Below are 20,831 nucleotides of genomic sequence, written 5' to 3' on the forward strand. Positions count from 1 at the left end.
GTGGCAGTGAACAGGGGTGGAAAGCAAAGGATGTAGGGCAAAGAGAAGAAGAGAAATGTATTAAAATGTAGAACAGGATGGAGAGACAGCGTCTTGTATATTGTGTGCATACCTTAAATGTATGAATATAAATACATGCATTCTGGAAAACACTAAGGAAGAAGTCAAGTGCTACATGCAGTCACAAGTTACAGTGTCACAGCAGCAGCAAGCTGGGTGTTTACAGCTCACACTGTTGGAATGCTGTGATGGATGGATGCTTAGAAGTTTTTGAAGGAGGACCTGCACGGAAATAGGGAGTGGAAGTTGCTGCCTTTGTGAAGGAGCTCCTTACAGATCTGGAGCTCTTCTATGGGATGGATGTCTGACAGTGTGCTGGAGAGTTTGTGGGTCAGGGTTAGAACAGATGAAGTGTTACAGGGTGGTGGTGGAAGTGTGTTACAGGGCATTGATCAGGGTGAGGAAGTGTAGAAACAACTTTGAACAGCTTGAGGAAGTTCATGAATTGTTGATGTTGGTTCACATGAGAGACTTGAACTTCCTGATGTCTGCTGCAAATGTGAAATAGTAGGTTGCAAGCAGTCAAGATTTCTTGAAAGTGTTGGAAGTAACTTCTTGAATTGCAATAGACCACATGGGTGAAGTGCAACTGGGTCTGTTACCCATTAACATGGAATAGCTGACTGGAACTCCAAATCCTGAGAAGAGTGGGGAGAGAGTGTGCAGACTTTGGACTTAAGGAGAGTAGATTTCAGTTTTGAGATTTCAGAAACTATTAGTGGGGATCTCATGAAGGACAGCTCTAAAAGGCAAAGAAACTTAGGAAAGCTGACAGGTCTTTGAGGTCAGCATCTTCCAAGAACAAGAATGGATTTCCCATGCTTGAAGAAGCAAGCAGGAGTATGAGGTGAATGGCTTGGCTTATCAGGGACCTCTTGGCTGAGCTCCACTGTGAAAAGGTGATATATCTGAGGCAGAAGTGTGATTTGGCTGCAAAGAAGGAGGAATTTATAGACATTGCCTGGGCATGCAGGGACTGTGCTTGCAAATTCAAAACGTAACTGGAGGTGGGCTTTGCAAGGAATATCAAAGTCAAGAAGGAGAGTTGCTCTTGCTTCTTTAGTGGTAAAAGGCTGAACAAGGGAAATGTGGACCCATGGCTGAATGAGGCAGGGAATTTAGTGATAGCGGTTCAAAGTACTGAGCAACACTTCTGCCTCTTTCTTCAGCAAGACGGTCTCCCTGGTCTCTGTCTGCCAGGTTCTGGAGTTCCCCTTGACATGGCGCATCTCAAAGGTCAGAGTTCAGAAACTCAGACTCTCTTCTTTGCAGGAACTACAGAGAAGCCTGGCAATTCCTTACATATTTATGGTCTTCTATAGATTGCCAATTATAGTCACATTCAAAACCGAGGGATGGCAGAGTTTTTTTCTTTTCACAGCAGACGGCAGAGCTTGCTAAAACAAGCCACTGAATGAAACACATCTGAGAAACACTGACTTCCTAGTTTGCTCTCAGCCAAGTAGCAGTAGTTTCACTTAGTTGCTGAATCCATTCGCTTCCTTATCTGTGTGAAAGAGAGATCACAAATATAGAGGCACTCCCCAAAATATTGATGTTTGTGCATAATGTAAGATCACTGATACAACTGGTGTTAGAGGTGCTCAAGAGATTCTTCTTTGTCATGTCTCAGAAGAGAGATTTTGGGGCTTTTTTCAGGACACTAGTTTCAAGAGAAATCTGAGTGCTGTTTTGTAAATACTGTGGGATCACTATAGTGACAGTATCATGTTTCTCTAGGGGAATACGTTGCTGATAAAGAGCTTAATTAGGTGATTGGAGCCTTAGGAGAGAAGTTTCACATATTTAAAAAAAAAAAAGTAGGCCCTTTTGAGAGACATGCTATACAGTCTTTATCCTGGATACTTTCTGTTCTTTCAGAAATTTGCAGTCATCACATGTAGTGCTAATGCATAGTTGAGAGATTGCTGTGGTTTCTCACTAGTCAGGGGGTGAGAAATCACAGTTTGTGTATGGCCAAAATGTGAAGACATTAGATCGATTAGTATCAGACAAGAGATGATCAACAGAATGCATCAGATTTTCATTTTATTTATAATCATGAAGTTGCAGATGGTTTTAGTTTTATTTTGAAAAGCTTGACTTTGGGACACTAATTTATATTCCCTTGAATTCTTAACTAGTACATGGCTCAGCACAGAACTCTGACAGAGATACTGGTTTGAAGGAATTCTCCCGTAATTGGATGGTCATTATGCTAACATTTTTTTCCTAATCTCAGGCTATCTCCTCTCTCTCTATAACTTTGAAGAGTCTCAACTTGTATGTGGAGTAAATTAAAATTCAAAGGATGTCCATTTCTAAATTGGTTTGTTTTGATGCTGTTTTCCTTGAACAAGTTTTGTTGAATACAATATACAGAATTATCTTTTTTGCTGTATTTCTGATTATTATTTATGAATGCCTTTAAGTGTGTGGAATAATTTTGTTTTTTAGTCTGAACGTTACCTGGATAGAGTTCTTGTTGAAGTTCTACCTTGAGCAGTTTGCAGAATGGGTTTCTGCATATACTCACAGCAATGCATCGTTGTATGTTTTCATAATGAGGTTTATTCTTTGCACATTGCTGAGATACCAAGTGCTGAAAATAGTCATTCCCTTATAACTGGAATTGTTTTAGATAGCTTTCCTCTGCAAGCAAAACTTATTCAGTCTGCCTGCCTGCCTTTTTTTGGACAGGTTAACCAAATTCAGAGCAATTCAGAGCAGGGTATAATTCTTAAAAATACTTGAGTTGCTATGAATTTGCAAATTGAGGCTGTTTGACAGTGAAGAGGGGATCTCAGATGTTGAAAAATGGCTGCATGAGCCTCCTGCCTTCTTAGATGCAGGGAAATCCTTTCTCTGACAGCCTTCATAAATACCCCAGCTGTGAAACCAGCTTCAGTCACACCTCTGAGAGGATTGCACACAAAACTCCTTGTTGCCTATTTTAAACTACATTCACCAGATGCAAATTGACACTCATTAATTCAGGGAAAGTGCAGAGAAACCACTGCAAATAACTTGGCTGCAGTGGTCTCCATTATAATAATATTCATACAGTGCTTCTCATCTGGAAGCTTGACAGATTTAAATTCTTCCAGCATTATTACCTGAATATGAAGGATTGCTTTATTGCCATTCCTGGGCAAATCAAAACAGAGCAATTAACTGAGAAACACATGTCCTGTGTTAGATCTGGAAATGAAGCCCTGTCTTCTATTTCTGTACTGGAAGGACCTTTTTTCCTTCACATTCTTGGTAGCCAAGTCACACGTAAATTGTTACTCAGGCAGTTAATATATAGAATGAGATTTTTAATTGACAGTACGTAGTAATTTTCATATGGAAATGTCATTAGATTGTTTTAAAATTCCACAGCATGCATATTTGTTGCTACTGATGTCTTAAATGAGGAGAAAATTGCTTAGCTGTATTTCTTTTTCTATGAAGGCAGATGTTAGAAACAAATTACTTCACCCCACCCTTTATCTGTGTGCCATCTGAACCAAAGCTAGGTGGTTATTTTGATTTTTGTTCTGTTGTTCATAGGCAGGAAAATGGGACAGAACAGTGTATGTATTCTTTACTGGGATGAATGTTTGAGCAAGAGAATTTCTGATTCTCTGGGAACCAGAAGTTGAAATGTATCACTTTTTGAAATACAGAAGTCATCAAGGTTTGTAGTAAATCAAGCAAAGTCTCAGTGTGTCCTTGGTGAATCTTTAACAAATTTGTAATGGAAGATGAAAATATTTTCAAAGGGATTGTGAAGTTAAAAATTTTGATTGTCTTTACTCATTTGTCAGTCATGTATTCAAGCAGTAAGGGATAGGACAGGTAGAAGTGAGTGTTACAGGGACCTGCATACCTCCATAGCAACTGAAATGACTGAAAAAATTTGAATTACTGTTTTAATGAACTTTTAAAAGTTGTTAACATAAAGAGGCTGGAATATTATTTTAAAAAATTAAAATCAATGATTGTGTGTATATTGCTCAGCATACTTTTTTTATTGTAAATCCCCTCTTTTCCTGAGCTCTGCAGTTTGGGCTGAAGCACTTCTAAACTTGATGTCCCTGAAGGTGAATTTTAGAATTTTCTGCTGAAATGGTTCTGCCTTCTCTAATAATGAGAAAATGCAAAATAAACCTTGCTGTTGGTACATGTTAAAAATTATCTTGTTGGGAATGGGTGGGGACAGAGACCTTACAGCCAACTGCCTCTGTACAGTGACTGCAGAAAGAAAGTGAGGGCACAGGAGGGTGAATCTGCAATAAAAGGCCAGCAAAGAGCCTGTGGGAATGAAAGGAGAAGAGGCAGGGGAATCATGGGGAGGGAATCAGAAGTAGAGGAACTGATACTTCCTAGATGGTGGGAGTGGAAATTGAGAGTGCCTGGTATGAGATGGGGCCAAGGGGATGCTGGAGAAGGGTGGGTGAAGGGATAGGGATGGGAGGAGGAATGGGATGGGGTTAAGAGGGCTGGACAGGTGAGATGAGCCATGTTGAGATGGGAACAGTGCATGGGAGTCCAGAACTGGAATAGGGAGCCTGAAGCTGAGGAAGATACAGCCATGAGGAGACACCAGATTGTAGAGATGGAGTAAGAAGAGAGCAGTTGGGGAGATGGGGGAGGTGAGAGACAGAGAAATCCCCTCCCAGGAGCAGAATGCAGTGCAGGAGACCTGGTTTCCATCCTACATCCTTGCTTTGTAGGACATCCTTCCAGCACAGGGTATGCCTCAGTGCTTGGGTGGACATAAAGTGTTAAATGTTATCAGGTGAGGAGAACAGCAAGTGCCTTGTGCATGCTGTTAAGGTAACTGGGTCAACAGTTGGTTCATTTGGCATCAGATTAATCATACATCCTCTCAATTACCTCACTTCTGAAAGCCTGGGTCCAATGAGGTAATGCAGCACAGTGGAAAGCACACAGATGTACAAAGAAATGTCCTCTCAGCTTATTATTCTATTTATTATTACTCATAATACAGTAGCAGGTAACTTCCTAATGGACTTCTCCAATACAGCAGGTAATGTCTAACCTAATAATAAAAACTAGTCTGTAGTAGCATCTGTAGGGGAGGGATCAGACAGATCTGGGCACTTTGGACAGTTCTCAGCTGCATGAAGAAACAAACCATGTGTTTGGGCATTAGGGGCTATTTGAGTGTCACTCAGCATACATTCAAGCATAATAGTTTTATAAGCAATGTGTTAAAAACTGGCATGAGGCACTGTAGATATTAAAAGTATCCTTGTGGATGGTTTGTTGTCACATTAGATTGAGCTAAGCAGTTGTGTACTGCAGGGATGGACTCTCGGCTTTACTTTATCTCATCAGGGATCTGAAAGAAGATAAATAGCATGTTGTGACATTTAGGTATATGTATACACATTGATGTATATAAGTGTTAGTAATGAGAAAGAGAAAAAAAATTATCAAGTGAAATAAGGGATTTTTTTAGAGTAAAAGTCTGGAAACTTCTTTACCACGTGAATCTGCAAATGCCTTTTAAGATAAACTTTGCTTTTAAAACATGAAAAAACAAGACTGGCTACATGCTTAAACTGCAGTATAAGGGCCAGCACTTCCCTGGAAGGGGAGAAACAGGATTTCTCACTGCAGCTACAGTGACAGAAGGTCCATGTACATGCATAGCTGCTCCTGGGCTAATTCCCAGCTCTGTTTTGCCCGAAGTGGGAATTCCAGGTGACTTACTGCTACAGTGGAGCTCTGAGAATGGCATTTAAAAGTAAGGGTTTTTCATTTATTTGAGGACAAGCAGTAGTCCTTTAAGGAGTAACATAGAAGCATCACACTGCTGGCAAGTTAGATATTTATTTAAATTTATCATATGCTTTGATATTAATAGATACTTAGAAGGACTATCTGCCTAATATTAATACCATTGTTTCTAGATCACTATAAAGTCTGTTACTAATTTCAGCAGTAATTTCCTAGTTGCATAAAGGAATCTATCCCTGCAAGGTAATGGGCAAGTTTTTCAAACTTGTTACCACTGACTTTAATCAAGCATTTGTCTCAATTAAGTACAAAGAGGTGTATAATTTTCAGAACCTCTTGCACAGCTAGTACACTTACTTAACAAATTTCAACCTAATTGGTAAACTTCCCTAAAGCCTGACTGAGATATCCTGCATTTTAAAAATTCTGTTTGTATTATGACAATATCCTTGGGGTAAGACTTTTTGTTAAAAAAAATTCATTTTTATAATATTAAATCCAGAAAAGACATTTTAAGTTGGTATTGTTTGCATTTATTAGGTTGGATATGTTTGCCTGCTTTATAATGAGCAGAGTTCTAAACATGTGGCTAGAAGGTTCAAATCTCTACATTACTGTTATATGTGTGTGTGTGTGTGTAAATAACAAATCGTGTCTTTCTCATTAATACAGAAGATGATCTTCAGTCATTAAACTTCCTAAATGCAATTGACCAGTGAACATTAGATGTCATTAAACAGAAGTGATCAGTGTGATCAATGGCAATCTTTTTCAACTTCTATTTTCTGTTTTGAATCATGCAATCATATGCATTTTGGATTCAAATGATAGCTATGATTTTCTGTAAACTGCAGAAGAACTGACATGGTGTCCTGAAAATCTAATAAGTGTCTGCATTCATAATTTAAGTAAGATATACTGGATAGCATTTTCAGAAAGCTGAATATTGTCCTAAGGGTTTTCATGGAAAACTAGAGAGTACCTAATGTTTTACATCAGTGAAATTGGAACTAGATTGATTTTAATAAAACAAAACAAAACAAAATCACCCCAAACTTAATTTTAAAATTACTGTATTAGTTATTCCAGATGAAGTTTTTATATAGGTCAAAGATTGTATTTCAAAACCTTGAAGTTTAATTAAGCATTTAACCCCTAACTATCACATTCTGGGTTAATTTTTTAGCCATTAAGCTGTTACATGAAAAGCAATTACAGCCAAACTGAAAAGGAGAAGAGCTGCTTCTCTGTTCTACTTTGAACATTCAAAGTGGCCCAACAATGTGAGGTCGTTGTGGGGATGTATCTAAGGCAGTGTTGGCTGTTGGGGATCCTGTTCTGAGATGATGCTTTACCAAGTGAATTTACCAGCAAATTTTACCCAGATTTATTCAAGTGATTTATGATTTGGGTAATTTTTTATGGTTTCTGTTTCTCAGGCTGATTTTAAGCATTCAACTTCCTAATTGGTAAGCCCTTAGCAAAAGTGTCCTGGAAGTGCCACATCCCCACAAAGGTAATGAATGGCTGACAACATGGGGAAAATTCCTTTGTCTATACAGAAAGAAGTGTCAATGCTGGGGTTTAAATTCATAATATGTTACCAGCCTTCTGTACCATTTCAGGTGCCTGAGTTCATGCTTTGTATAGTTTGGTACATGCTTCCTTACTGACAAAGGCATTCATTATCATTGGGTTGCCATGGAGTACTGATCACATGGATCTGGGAATAATAACCCATTATGCTAATATAGCTTGTCATTGTTTTTGATGCAAAGCGATGTCCCTTGACAACATCTGATGCTTGTAACTAATGGAATTTATGGTTAGATCACAGGTCATGGAAGTGTTGGCAAAATTGCCTACACTCTTCACTTTGAGCTCTCTGATTGCATACCTATTAGAAAAACTATTTGGGTATCTTTAGGTCAGTATTCTTCTGGTTTTAATGTCTTTCTGCAGTGACAATCAGAGGTTTCTAACAGATCAGTTTTGGCCTGTTTGCTTAGTGCTAGAAATGTTTTTCTTTTGAGCTCTCCTGCCCCTTTAGGAGCCACAACTTTGATACTCTGATTGTACCATTTCTATTTGTACCTGGATGTACAAAGAGAAATCAAGTACTGATAGGAATGCAGACTTCTGCTTCTTGGCATTATCATGATTAGAGAAAGAAGAATCCCTCTTAGAACATCTGCATCCTAGCTTTACCAATGAGAGATTGTTCTCAGAACTATTTTTCTACTAATATATTCAACAAGTCATAAATTATACAACCAGAAAAAACATTGTGTCATCCAATCTGTGCTGCACATAGAACAGGCTTTATGGCTTCTCTGAATTAATTTCTCTTTGAGACAAAGCATCTTAAAAAAAAAAAAATCTTAATTTAAAATTCCCAGTAATGGAATAATCAGCACCAGACTTAATAGCATTCTGACAGTTAATTTTCTTTCCTTTGTATTTTACTTTTTTCATGCATTTGTCTACTCGAAAATTCTAGACATTGGATGTTTCTGAACAAAAATCTGTCTCTTAGCAAATTTCTATTCCTGATATTCATGCTTAATGGGCATGGAAATCATCTCACCCAACTTTCAGGCATCCTTAGCCAGGCCTATTTTACATCTTACGCGATCAAGTGTGGTTTTCCTGATAGCCAGTGAGGAGGTACAGGGGTGCAGCTAAGATGAGCTGCTTTAGACATGGTTATTGTAATGAATCACACTCTGAATGTGCTGAGTGCCTGTGCTGTCTAAAAAAGGCATTTGTGGGTAAGAGGTTCCATGGAATACCTTTTGCAAGTAGGTGCCATTGTAGGAGCAGTAAGTGCAAATTTCTGCCATTAGATATGATGGTATAACTTTTTCATGGTCAAATTAAACTAAACTTCAAGGCAACTTTTGCAGTTATGAGTTATTTTTCACCTTTCCCAAATTTTCTCTGGCTCACCAGTGTCTTTTCTCAAGCTGCAGACACCAGAACAGGACTGAGCATCCAGCAGTGGCTGCAGAGCCACTGACAATGAAGCAGTAGGGCTTTCCTGCTTTTGCTTTTTTTCATACTGCTTGAAAAGGCTCTCCATAGCTCTTCAGGTCACAAGAATAGCAGCCTGTTTCCAACACATTAGTCATCCTGGTCTCAGGCCTTTTTTCATCATCAGTGTTTCCCAGGAAGAGAAAGCTGCCTTCTGTCTGTGTGGCCTGGTTTCTGGCCATGCAATCTTCCATAGGTTAGAATTAGTATCTCATGTGTTATCTGCTTGTATTAAAGTTTCAAATGCTATTCAAACAGTGTAGAAGAGCCTTTTTTTTGCTATTTTTTCTGTCACCCTTAATTGGTGTTTTGCCCTTAAACTTTGTACAAAAGTTTTTCTTTCATGTCATTCCCAGTAATGATAAATAGTACACAGCCAAGAACCACTAGAAGTGCATTCATTACAGTATGATTCTTCCTGAATTCATAGATGTTACCTGTCTTTTAATCTATATTGGTTGTGAATGTCGATTTTACAGTTTGGTAAAATACCAATCCAATTGCCAAGCAAAAATGTAAGACTACACTTTCAGCCCTGCTAACCAAATTTATAATCTCATAAAAAGATGTGGCTAATTTAATAAAATTTACTTTCCATGAACCTATGATTATGGCATTGTATGATCATACTTTCCTTCTTTATTAACCAAATGCAGCCACTCCAGCACGAGTATCAGGCCAGCTCTGCTGTGGTTGCCTGGATTGCCCTTGCTGGCACTTGAGAAAATCTGATACAACTTTAGTTTTGTCCCAGCCCTCAGGAATACTGAATTTCCCTTTGAATATACTATAAAAAGCATATTTTTATTATTTTCAGAATTGATTGGGCTCTTTGGTTTTTCTAATGAATTGCTCTGTTTTTGTAGGGTTTAAACTGTTTATTTGAAAAATCCAGTGTGAACCCTAGGATTCTTTCTTTATTTTCATAATTAAATTACACAGAGTTCATCTCTATAGGTGCCTGTTCCTCTCCAAATTTAGTAACATATTTCTGGCATTCCAAAACATTTAGACATTTCAATGCATGGAAGGAGTTTTCTGTCATGGCCCACTGACCAGCATGAGAGCAATGTCCTGTCCATGTTGTATTAGGTATTTGCAACTGACTGGTCATGCAGAAGGTCCCTTGGACAGCAGCTAAATTCCATGCACTCCATTTACCTGTTCAAGTGAAAGTTTCTCAGTGGGCAGCTGGACTCAAGGCAAATTTTCAGAAACCTTCACTGAGCTCATGTGGATGGTAAAATTCATTATCTTGTATCTCAGTCACCACAAAAAGTATTTATATCTAGGAGCCACAGTCTACCAAAGCAGCAAACATTTGCATTTGCATTTAGGTTAGTGGCTGAGAAGCAATTGAACCCACTTTCAAAGAATTGTCAATGTAATGTAATAAAGGGGGTAGTAGATACAATAGCATCATAATGGTCTGTGGCTAATAAAATGTGGCTAGTGTCTGTAGGCAAAGAGGCCAGATAGCATTGACTATGGAAGACAGGCCATGTTATGGGTGTGCTGCTGCTGTCAGTATTAAGTAATGACATTAGTGATTCATTCAGACATAGTGTAGGGGGTTGATAATGAATATTAATCCAGATTTTGGCTGCAAAATTTTTTATTTCATTTTCTTTTGTGTAGATGTTACTTTGTGTGCTCCACTGTAGAGGGGAACATGAATTGATGTCTCTCTCTTTATTCAGAGAAATCCCTCCTGTGGTGTCATCACAGAAAGCTTCACAAAATTTTGTGAAAGTCTTCTTGGTTTGTGATAGTTTCACTTGCCAGTCCACAGATCCAGCTTGTGGCTTGGTTTACTGCTGATGTTGTGCCATTTTCCACCCACATGAGCGAGGGCAAGAATTTGAGCCAGCAGCAGCTAAAATGCACCACAGTGCAGTTTAATCCATGCAAGGTGCTCTTGAAGAGTCTACAGATTTAAGAGTGAGAGTCATCACTAATAAGTTTGGGTATCTTTGTTGTCAGCTCTCTTTCCATAATCACTGAATGAGTAATAGGCACCTCTAGAAAGTGATTTATTCTGTCGTAAGATAAGAATCTAAGGAGGATTTGATGGGTCACCTAGAAATGTCAGTCTCAATTTCCCCAGAGCCTGGATAGCTAGATTAAGTTTGATATTTGGTTGGTAGGTGGCTAAATTTATAACTTCCCCTAAAAGGCACCCATATAGTAGATCAAGTGCACCAGAAAATGCAAGAAAGCAAGTACAGTTCTGAAGATTTTCCTTTGTAGTACCACACTTTGAAACATAACTAGACATGACATCTATAACATGGCATGAAATAAACAAAGCTGTACGAAACCAACTCTTAGTTGGTTGAGCAGTGTTATGTCAGGAGAACTAGAAGCTGTTTCTTTTTATGCTTTGGTAATAAAGTACTGCTTGTTTGTGCAAGTGCATCACAGCACACTCAGGTTTTCATACACATGTGTACATTGCACAGAAGACACATCATCCACAAGCAATATGCTGTTTCCATTCCAGTGAAAGGAGTTTTTAACAGCATGATCCAACATGTCAATAGTTTGGAAGAGCAAGTGTGAACAGACAGCAAAAATTCAGGGACGGTTCCAGTTCTGACATCTGAGGTAGCTGTTGAAATTGGAATAGGACTGAGATGCAAGCATTTAATGTCTCTTCTCTGGTAAAAAATAAACTGTTTAAATATATGTTCAAAATTCCATCTTATCCAGACTTACAGTCGTATTGCAGAACCTTTAAGTAGAAAAGAAAAAGTATATTGTCCCAAAGAGACAGTGTATAGATGTCATGGTTTAAACCCAGCTGGCAACTAAGCACCACAAGGCCCCTTGCTCTCTCCTGTGTGCAGGCAGGTGTCCAGCCATCCCCAGGAAAGCTGGCTCTCCATTGCAGCTTACAGTAGCTGGGAAAGACAGACCCTGTAACTCTGAATGACCCCTCTTCCTCCTTCTTCCTCCAGCTTTATATCCTGAGCATGGCACCAGGTGGTCTGGGATATCCCGTTGGTCAGCTGGGGTCAGCTGTCCCCACCGTGTCCCCTGCCACGTGCACCCCCAGCCCGCTCACTGGTGGGGTGAGGAGCAGTGAAGTCCTTTGGCTCTGTGTAAGCCCTGCTCAGCAGTAACTGAAAAATCCCTGGGTTGTCAACGCTGTTTCCAGCACAAATCCATAACACAGCCCCACACCAGCTACCGTGGAGAAAATTAACTCTACCCCATCCAAAATCAGCACATTAGGGAAGGAAGATGTAGGTCACATCCTCCCTGCCTGCTAGTCAGTCGCTCTTCTGGAAGTAACAATTCCTTCTCTTTTGGACTCTTTTAGCCTTGTACTTCCTCGGCCCTTTTCCAAACTCCCTAAAAATAATTCTTCTGCTAACACCCATCAACCACAAAATTACAGGAATATGTTCATCTCCCTGTCTCTGAAAAGGAAAGCAAATGCAATAAAATGTCTGTCTAAAAATCTTATAGGAAGCTATTTTCTGATCCAACAAAGTAGAGCTTAGCCTTTTTGCCTAGTACCTGAAAAAAGTGTAAAAGAAGAGTATGAATGTCTTTATTCAAAATCAAATTATTTTTAAGCTCTATTTGAGCCCAAAGAAATCCTGGTATAGTTTCAGAAATAAACCTTGTTTCTGTTTTAATTTTTTTTAGGGAAAAAACCCAACAATTACTCATCTGAAAATGTCTTTTCACCCTTTTTTGGAGTTTTTCCTTTTGGAATAACTGGGAAGGTAAAAAAAAACCCTTGTGAAGTTATGTAGGAAAGATACTAAGATTTTGAAATCTTTTGGAAGTATACTGTTAATCTCAAGTCAGCCTTCAAAGAGGCGGCATGTCATTACCACATAAAACACAGAAACTGGGAAGTATTTTGGTTTGATTTGGATTGCATCAGAGGCAACAAAGATATTTCCTTTAGTGAGAAGTCACTCCTAAATAAAACACTCAAATGTGAAAACTGTAGATTTTCCACAAGATTTTCCATGTCATTTAGCACTTTCAGTCTTTAATCTCATAATAAACCAAGTAATTTCTAGAACTGGTGCAGATAATATCTTTATGTTATGTGCATATATTCCCACATATCTTCAGCACAGTGGTATATATAAACAAGAAAATAATGATTTAGAGAAAAAGGAGCAGAATAATAGGTAAGTGAGCAAAGAGAATGAGAGGGAAGGAGAATTGCTTTCCTGCCTCACTCACATGTCTTGCAAGGATCTGAGAGAAGAACCTAGGGAACACTGTTATGCTGCTCAACCCCTGACCTGACAGTTAGGAGAAAGAGAGAGGGAAAGTCTCTATCTTACAGGATGCTTAGCCAAGTCAGTGAAAAGGCCTTTAGAAAGTCAATGGACACATATGACAGGATTTCCTGTTTGTTTATTTGTTTTGGCAGTCATCATTCTCGAATCCTCTGCATATGCAAGGGGAGAAAATGTGTTCCTCTCACTGCTTTCCTCTATAGGCTCTCCCATCAGTTACCCCTCTCTTGCAGAGAATTGCAGTACTCCTCTGAGGATTACAAAGACATTTCTGCCATCAGCTGGGATGTGAGGGCCAGAAGATTGCTAGTTTGACTAATAAAGCCAAACAAACAGTTTTATTCTTTCCAGGGTTCTAGGTTAAACAAGAACCTTTGGCTTCAAAGTTAACAGGCATTTTACCACATCAATCTCAAATAAGACCTGTCTATATGTTGCAGTCATGTAAGGGCTGTTCTAATGTTTCCCTGAGTTAGAGCAAAGATATTTGTATTAAACTGATTATTTCCTGGTGGGGTCCATCACAGAAAATGGCTATTTCATAAGCATCTCTGAGTGGAATGAACATATGAACTCTTTGTAGATGTGCAGAGAAGAGCATTCCCCACAAGTGCTGTTTTAGCATCCATAAGGCCTACTGAGTGACCATGTATTTATTTCCAGATTTTGTTTCTATCCTGCAGAGGATTGGATCTGATTGTTAAAAAAATACCATATCTGGGACATGTTCTTAGGCTCTGTTCCATAAATCATTGTGCACCCTTGGGTTAAGGGGAGGCCTGAATGAGTTTGTAACAAGAAATTAATCTTATGTCCCCAAATCTTCAGTCTCACTGAGAATACCACATGGTCTGTTTTAGGCTTGTTTTTTTATAAGATACTGAAAATAAGTTCAAGAATGGAAAGTATGGGCACACAGACACACACACACAAAATGTTCAAGCCTCCTTTTCCTTGGGTTAAGTAGTTGGGTTGACCAAAGCTTACGCTTTATTGGCAATTCTGCCACTTTTTAGTGAATGTACTAGTTAATTTGTCTCCTGTTTTCTCTCCTTGCTGTTCCTTGAGTTCACATGAAATTTGTATTCTCCTATTATGGTAAAAGGAATAGGAAGTCTGGACAAGAATTGCCAAACCAAGTCTACAGGATTTGGAACTGTCTTTTGTAGCTCCACAAGTACTGTGAAAAGAGTGGAATAAGTATATCTAAACCTGGCAACAACATTTTTTCATCAAGTACTCAGACAGAAATAATTTAAAATATTGGTCTTGAGTAAATTGGTAACCAAGTCCTGGAGTGCCTTTATCAAGGAAGATATGTTCTTCCTTTCTCTTCCCCTTGCCAATTTACACAACTTAATCTCCCAAGGCATGTCTCTTCAAAGAAATTAAGGAATCTGAAATGTATAAATTAGCCTTTTCTCCCTTATAGTTTCAGAATAATCAAGTATTTGAAGTTACCCATTTTGAAGAGCTGAGGTCATCTCAACACTTTTTTGGCTATCCTCCCAAATCTGTTCCCTTGAGACTTGTTTCCTAAATGAACTGCTTTGCTCCAGAATCTTGAACTTCTGTTGTATTTTCCCCACTGACCCTACTGTCTCTTCTCTATTTTATCTTCTAGACTAGATAGAATTTCCTCTGGCATCAGGATTTCCAGACTTTTGTTTTGCATGTAATTGTTTAGGTTTTATCTTTGTTGCATTGCAGACCATCTATCTAATTGGTCAACCAAAGAAGCTCTTCCTGAAGAATCCTGTATTTGGATTAAATAGGCTTTTGAAAGTCAGGATGAGTTGGGATGGTTTTATGTCATGTTCTTGTGTCAGGACAGCTGCACAAAATGACTGATTGTCTTCTCCAGTAGTTGCCTGAAGAGTTTTAGACAATTCTTAGAGTCTGGAGTTTTAGAATACATGTTTACTGAGATTTCACAGGATCACAGAATGAACTAGGTTGGAAAAGACCTTTAAGATGATCTAATCCAACCTATGACCTAACACCTCCTCATCAACTAAACCATGGCACTAAATGCCATATCCAGTCCTTTTCTAAACACGTCTGGGGATGGTGACTCCAGCACCTCCCTGGGCTAACAATTCCATTGCCCAGTCACTCTTTCAGTGAAGAACTTCTTTATAACATCCAACCTATATTTCCCTTGGCACAGCTCCAGACTGTGTCCTCTTGTTCTGTCAGTTGTCTGGGAGAATAGACACAACCCCCACCTGACTACAGCCACCCTTCAGGTAGCTGTAGAGCGATAAGGCCACCTCTGAGTCTCCTATTTTCCAGGTAAACACCCCCAGCTCCCTCAGTTGTTCCAGGCCCCTCACCAGTCTTGTTGTCCTCCTCTGGACGTGTTCAAGAATCTCAACACCCTTCCTAAACTGAGGGGCCCATGAACACATGCAAATTAATTCTGAAAATAATGCTTACATTAAAATAGTGCTGTTCGTGCTATTAGTACATCTTACTAATACGCTGGAATAACATTTTCCTTGGGAATCTTACAATTTATTCCACTAAGTTAAAAATAGATCTGCTAGACCTTTAGTTTGTTTCTTTCAGCAAAAGTTTCCTTTTTTTATTCTCTGTCTATCAAGCTTGAATTAATTGGGAATGTTCTCCTTCAAAAGCTGAAAAAGCAACCTTTTGTGGCACATTGACCATATCATTTTAAATTAAATTCTTCGTGTTTTATTTAATAATGTGTTTTCTTTTTAATATTATGATAGCCATTCTAAAACAAAGCAAATTTTCTCAAGAGTTACTGCAGCAGATTTACAGTTATTCTTAAGGATATGTGATTTCTCACTGATTCTTGGCATGGGAAAGGAAGAGATACTGGGTTGGCTTTATCAGAAGGAATTTAGACTGTATGTACTTTTGGCCAAAAGACTTTAGTTATGAAACAAAACCCGTCCTGTGTTGTCACTGTGCTTTGCATTTCTATACTAATTGCTTTCAGCTTGGATTGTATGATAATACATGTGTTTGATATGTGTGGTTTGTTTTTCTCGAGCTCCATTATCCTGTCTCATGTTCTTGGAGTGCCTGAAGTAGTTTCACTAATCTGTCAGCATAGTATGTACTTGTGGATAAATATAGATGTGCAGCCACTCTGTGAGTGGTCATCATCATATGCTGAAGCTAAAAATTACCCCTTTGGTTATGGAAAGGCTGAGCTGATCTGCAGGCCTGCTCTAGCTCAGACACTGCAGGTCTCCAGCATTTGTCTACTGAGAAACAATACCAAGAAACTGAAGGAAATGTCTTCCTCACAAGCAGTGAGGAAGTGTGAAACAGGATTATGAAACAACTAATTTATTTTTCTATTTTAGTTAGAAAAGGATTCTAACTTTTCTAACTGAAGGAGTGGAACATTTCAGGTATTCACAGGCCCATGGATATTACAGTAGCATGTTGGAGAAAATCCAGCGTGATCGGCTTTATAAAGGGGCTCGGTAGGTATGAAAATACTGCAAGTTGATGTTTGCATTTGTCTTATTAGTTTGTTCATTGCTGCTAAAGTGTAAATTTGACACAGTTTACTAAAAAAAATGCAACCTCTGCTTTTCTGCTTAAAGATACTGAAAATTCAGTAACTGTGTGGCTGAAGTTATATCCAGTGTAGCACAGATTCTTGGCTTGTGCATTATGATTGTTCAGTTGTTTTGATTCCTCTTACAGCTCTAAGAAAAATAGTGCAGATCATAGCAGGGACTCTCTTATGATAATTTAATTTGGTACTTATCCCCAGTGTCAGCTTTTGACCGTTGCACTAAAACTACTGTGCTTTTTTACAGCTGTGTTTCCGATCAGGGAAATGATCAATACATGGAAAAATCTAGCAGTGATTTTATGTCAGGAGGCCTTTCTGTGGCAATAGTATATGGCTGTGATGACAACCATATGTGATATTTCACTAATATTTCCATATTTATTCCCTGTCTTTAATTTTTAAAAATACATAAAATTGAGAAAATTTTATATATATAGGTATAGCATGTGCGAAATGAAAATACTCTGTAGCATAAGAGTATAATTTGAAATACAGCTTATTGCACATTTAGTAGAAAAATAAGGGGCCATGTTGGAAAGAAAAGATGCTTCAGACAGAATTACACCTCCAAATGGTATAGACATTTTATAGTTGATCTAGCATGGCTAAGCTTTGTTACAGGTTTTCATAGGATAGGAGCTTTAAATATGTATACAACTTTCTAAACTTGATCTGTACATTCTCTGCTCTTGCAGAGTCCTTGGGCATCAGGGTTACCATGGTCTCCTCCATGTGCATCACCATTCATTCTCCTGGGGAATGAGCTACTTTCCTCTAAGTCAAGGGTTTAGTTTATTACAGTACTTGTGTGGTGACCAATACTCTGCAATATACAGACATTCAAACTAAATGCTTCTGTGGTTTGTTCTGGTGCTTCTCTTAGTATAAAATTTATTAATTTGAAATTAGGCAATAAAAGCTAAATTTGTTAAGGAAATCAGTACCTCAAATTGAGTATAACTCCTTCCTTCCACCCACCTCCTTCCATGTATCTTCAGCATGCACCCACACAAACTATACATGGTGATTTCTCTTGTTAAAATTATGCATTTTATTTAATGGGGCAGTGTTTCACTGGGGTAGATGGTGAAAGTGAGCCCATCCTTTTTACTGCTACTTCTAAGGCTCATATTATAATGCGTCAACATAAAGGAACCAACCAGTAATGCAGCTGCTTCTTAAATTTTGAGTCCTTGATTTCCACTTTTATGTCTCAAAGGCAACTTTTTTAAAGAGAGTTTTATAGGGCTCTAGATCTAGGCATAAAAGCTATATTCTGTTAAAGCTCATACATTATCGGTATAGATATCAGTGATAGTCTTGTCACCGGGCCAGATTTTTTCAGTGCAAATATCAAGCATATACAAATGCTGCAGGTAATGAAGCTGAAAAGATGCCTTAGAAAGCCAAACCTCTATATAATAGTTCATGACCACTCATGATCAACTCCAGACCCTCAGAGTCTTGGCAATGTTAGTTTTCACACTAAAGATGCTTAAATGGAGTTAACAGCTACAAAATGGTCTTTTAAAGACTTGAACTAAATCAATGTCATATGTCAGTCATTTCTCTAAACTGCTGTAATTGCTGTAGTAATGATAGATGTTAACCCCCAGGATGTGCTTTTTCTGTATTTGGGGAAAGGTTGTGAAGTTCTTTATTTCTGAGAAGAACTAGAATGAAAATTCTTGGTGCACTGGCAAATCTCACAAATAATTGCATTCCTCTGTTGCAGTGTGCAAATAAGTGATTTTTCAGTTAGATGTCTGGGAAAAAAAATTAAATCCGCCTGTGTCACACACCTAACTGAATCATTGTTAAAAGGCTTCCTACTAACAATGACTATGTGGATTTAAATTCCAGTCTCAGAATCCTGGCTGAATGCTGCGATGACGGAAGATTAGGGTGCCAGCTCGCAGGTAGCATGGCTAAGGTTTGGCCGGGATGTGCAGCGTGCCTGCTCTCGCACACTGCCTGCCTGCCTGCCTTGAATCCCCCCGATGTTCTGAGCTTAGCAGCCAGGTTTGAAGCAGAATTGCCGAGGAACAGAAGGCAAGTTTGTGTTCGATGAGATTCCTCCGAGAGGCAGCCTGGGCCGGCTGCCTGGCCCCAGCCCGCAGTGTTGTGCTTGGCAGGGGCCGCGCTGGCGAGCAGCCCGCCCGGCCGGCCCGGGCACCGCGCTCGGCACCGCGCTGGGGACGGCCCTGCCAAGGACGGGGCTTGTCCCGCACAAAGGACGCAGATCCTTGGGAAAATTGGTTTCGCTGCTCACCAGAGAATTCTCCCGACTGAGCGCTTGGAGATCGAGCTGATTTCATGGGTAGATATGAGCCGGTCAAAACCGCACGTTTGGCAAATATATTCCTAATTGTAAAAATGTTGTCTGACTCCATCCTGAAGCTATTAGTGAAGAAATTTCCATCGCCTAGTGTATTTGATAGTCCATAACAATTTGCATCTGATCCTTTGCGTCCCACTGTCTTCAGGTTTAACTTTTAAGAGTGCCTGGGTGATGACAGAGGAGCAGTAGCACTTACACTCTTCTCTGCTGGCACTTTATTCAGTACTTTGAAGTAGATTATTATTGAGAACAACAGTGTATTTTTAGAACAAGTCTTGTGTAGTATAAATGTAGGAGTTTTATGCACTTTGTTTTTTGCAAAGAGTCATAATGCCAGGAAGATTCTATGATAATGCTTTTGCCCTCAAAAAATCAAGTGAAACTTTGCAGGAAACAAATCTAGCAGGAAACATCTGTCACAGTGGGAGAAGTGCTGCTGCTGTGCTGAAGAGTGATGCTGTACCTCGTCAGTGAGGGATTATTTTCAAACAGAAGTATAGATGTGTTACGCTTGCAGAATAATAGCTACATGAAGAGAAGCATTTCTGTCTTCTATTATAGTCATATAGGAACTTCTAAACTGATTTTTCTAATGGAAAACATGTTCTCTTTTCTCTAGTGGATCCTTTTTTATTTTTCAGTGTGTAATTTTGGGTTCTTATTTAAAAACTCTGAAACCATAAAATTTCTTCCTTTAAATTTTTTTTCATTTTTGTTCAGCAGTGGAGTGTTAAAGTCCATAGGAAAGGTAAAAAAAATGTAATTTATTGTTAAAACAATCATATATCCCTAATAATTACAATTAATTTCAGTACACTTACAATTCTGTACCTCAAAGGAAAAGTGATACTAAAGGTATTAGATGCGAGGCAACCATCATTGTAGTTCATTCTTCTTTCTCTTTTTCTTTCTTTTCAACTTGGATGCAAATGTAACACTCTGGAGTGCAGTGCTATGGGGAAGTGCTGTAATGGTTTTAGTTCACAATATTTCCATGGTTTGGATTGCCTTAAAGAATCTCTGTCCTGCTCGTGAGCATTGTGACACTTTTATTATGTTCAGAGTGGATAATGGCTGGTCTTGCCAGTGTTATTTAATTTGCTACTTTGAAAGTCTCTGGCAAAACTAAGAGAGAGAGGGTGCTACCAGTTGAGCACCAAACATGATTTTATTGCCAACAAGAGCTGAGCTCTGAGGATTTTGGGTTCAAAATTTTATGTGTGAAATGGTAACATTTGCAGTGCTTCCATTTATTTTTCCTTCATTCACAGAAAAACAGCAAGGAGAGCTCAGTCTAGTATACAATATCTTGATACTCGTTATGCGGAATTCAATCACAGGATAATTTAGATTGAAAGGTATCCCTGGTGGATGATTAGTCCTACCCCAGCTTGCTCACCACCTAGGGAAGGTTTCTCAGGACCTTGTCTGGTCAACTTTCAAGTGTCTCCAAAAGTGGAGTTTCTGCTTTATCTCTGGACAACATGTGGAAATTATTTCCATACATGTAATAGAAAATTCTCACATTCAAACTAGTCTCTCTTGCCTCTTGTCCTGTCATTCTCAGCTCAAAGGAAAATCTTGGCATCTTTGCTATACTCCATTAGGTAGCTAAAGAGTGCACTAAGATTCTCTTCTCAAGGTTGAATTGGTCCAGCACTCTCAGCCTTTACTAACCTAGCAAGCCCCTGACCATCTATGTGGTCCTCTCTTGGCCTTGCTTCAGAATAGCAATGTCATTCTTCTATGGGAGAGCACAAATCTGAACAAGATACACCAGGTGTAATCTCAAAAGTGCCAGATGGAC

The 20,831-nt window shown here is 38.9% G+C and overlaps 1 protein-coding gene across 7 annotated transcripts in view; it reads left to right on the forward strand.

The window, feature by feature from the left end:
* FRY (FRY microtubule binding protein) overlaps window positions 1-20,831 on the forward strand; it is a 223,289-nt gene that overhangs the window by 73,019 nt on the left and 129,439 nt on the right. The window lies entirely within an intron of this gene.

This window comes from Haemorhous mexicanus, chromosome 2 (assembly GCF_027477595.1).
Source record: "Haemorhous mexicanus isolate bHaeMex1 chromosome 2, bHaeMex1.pri, whole genome shotgun sequence".
Taxonomy (NCBI): Eukaryota; Metazoa; Chordata; class Aves; order Passeriformes; family Fringillidae; genus Haemorhous; species Haemorhous mexicanus.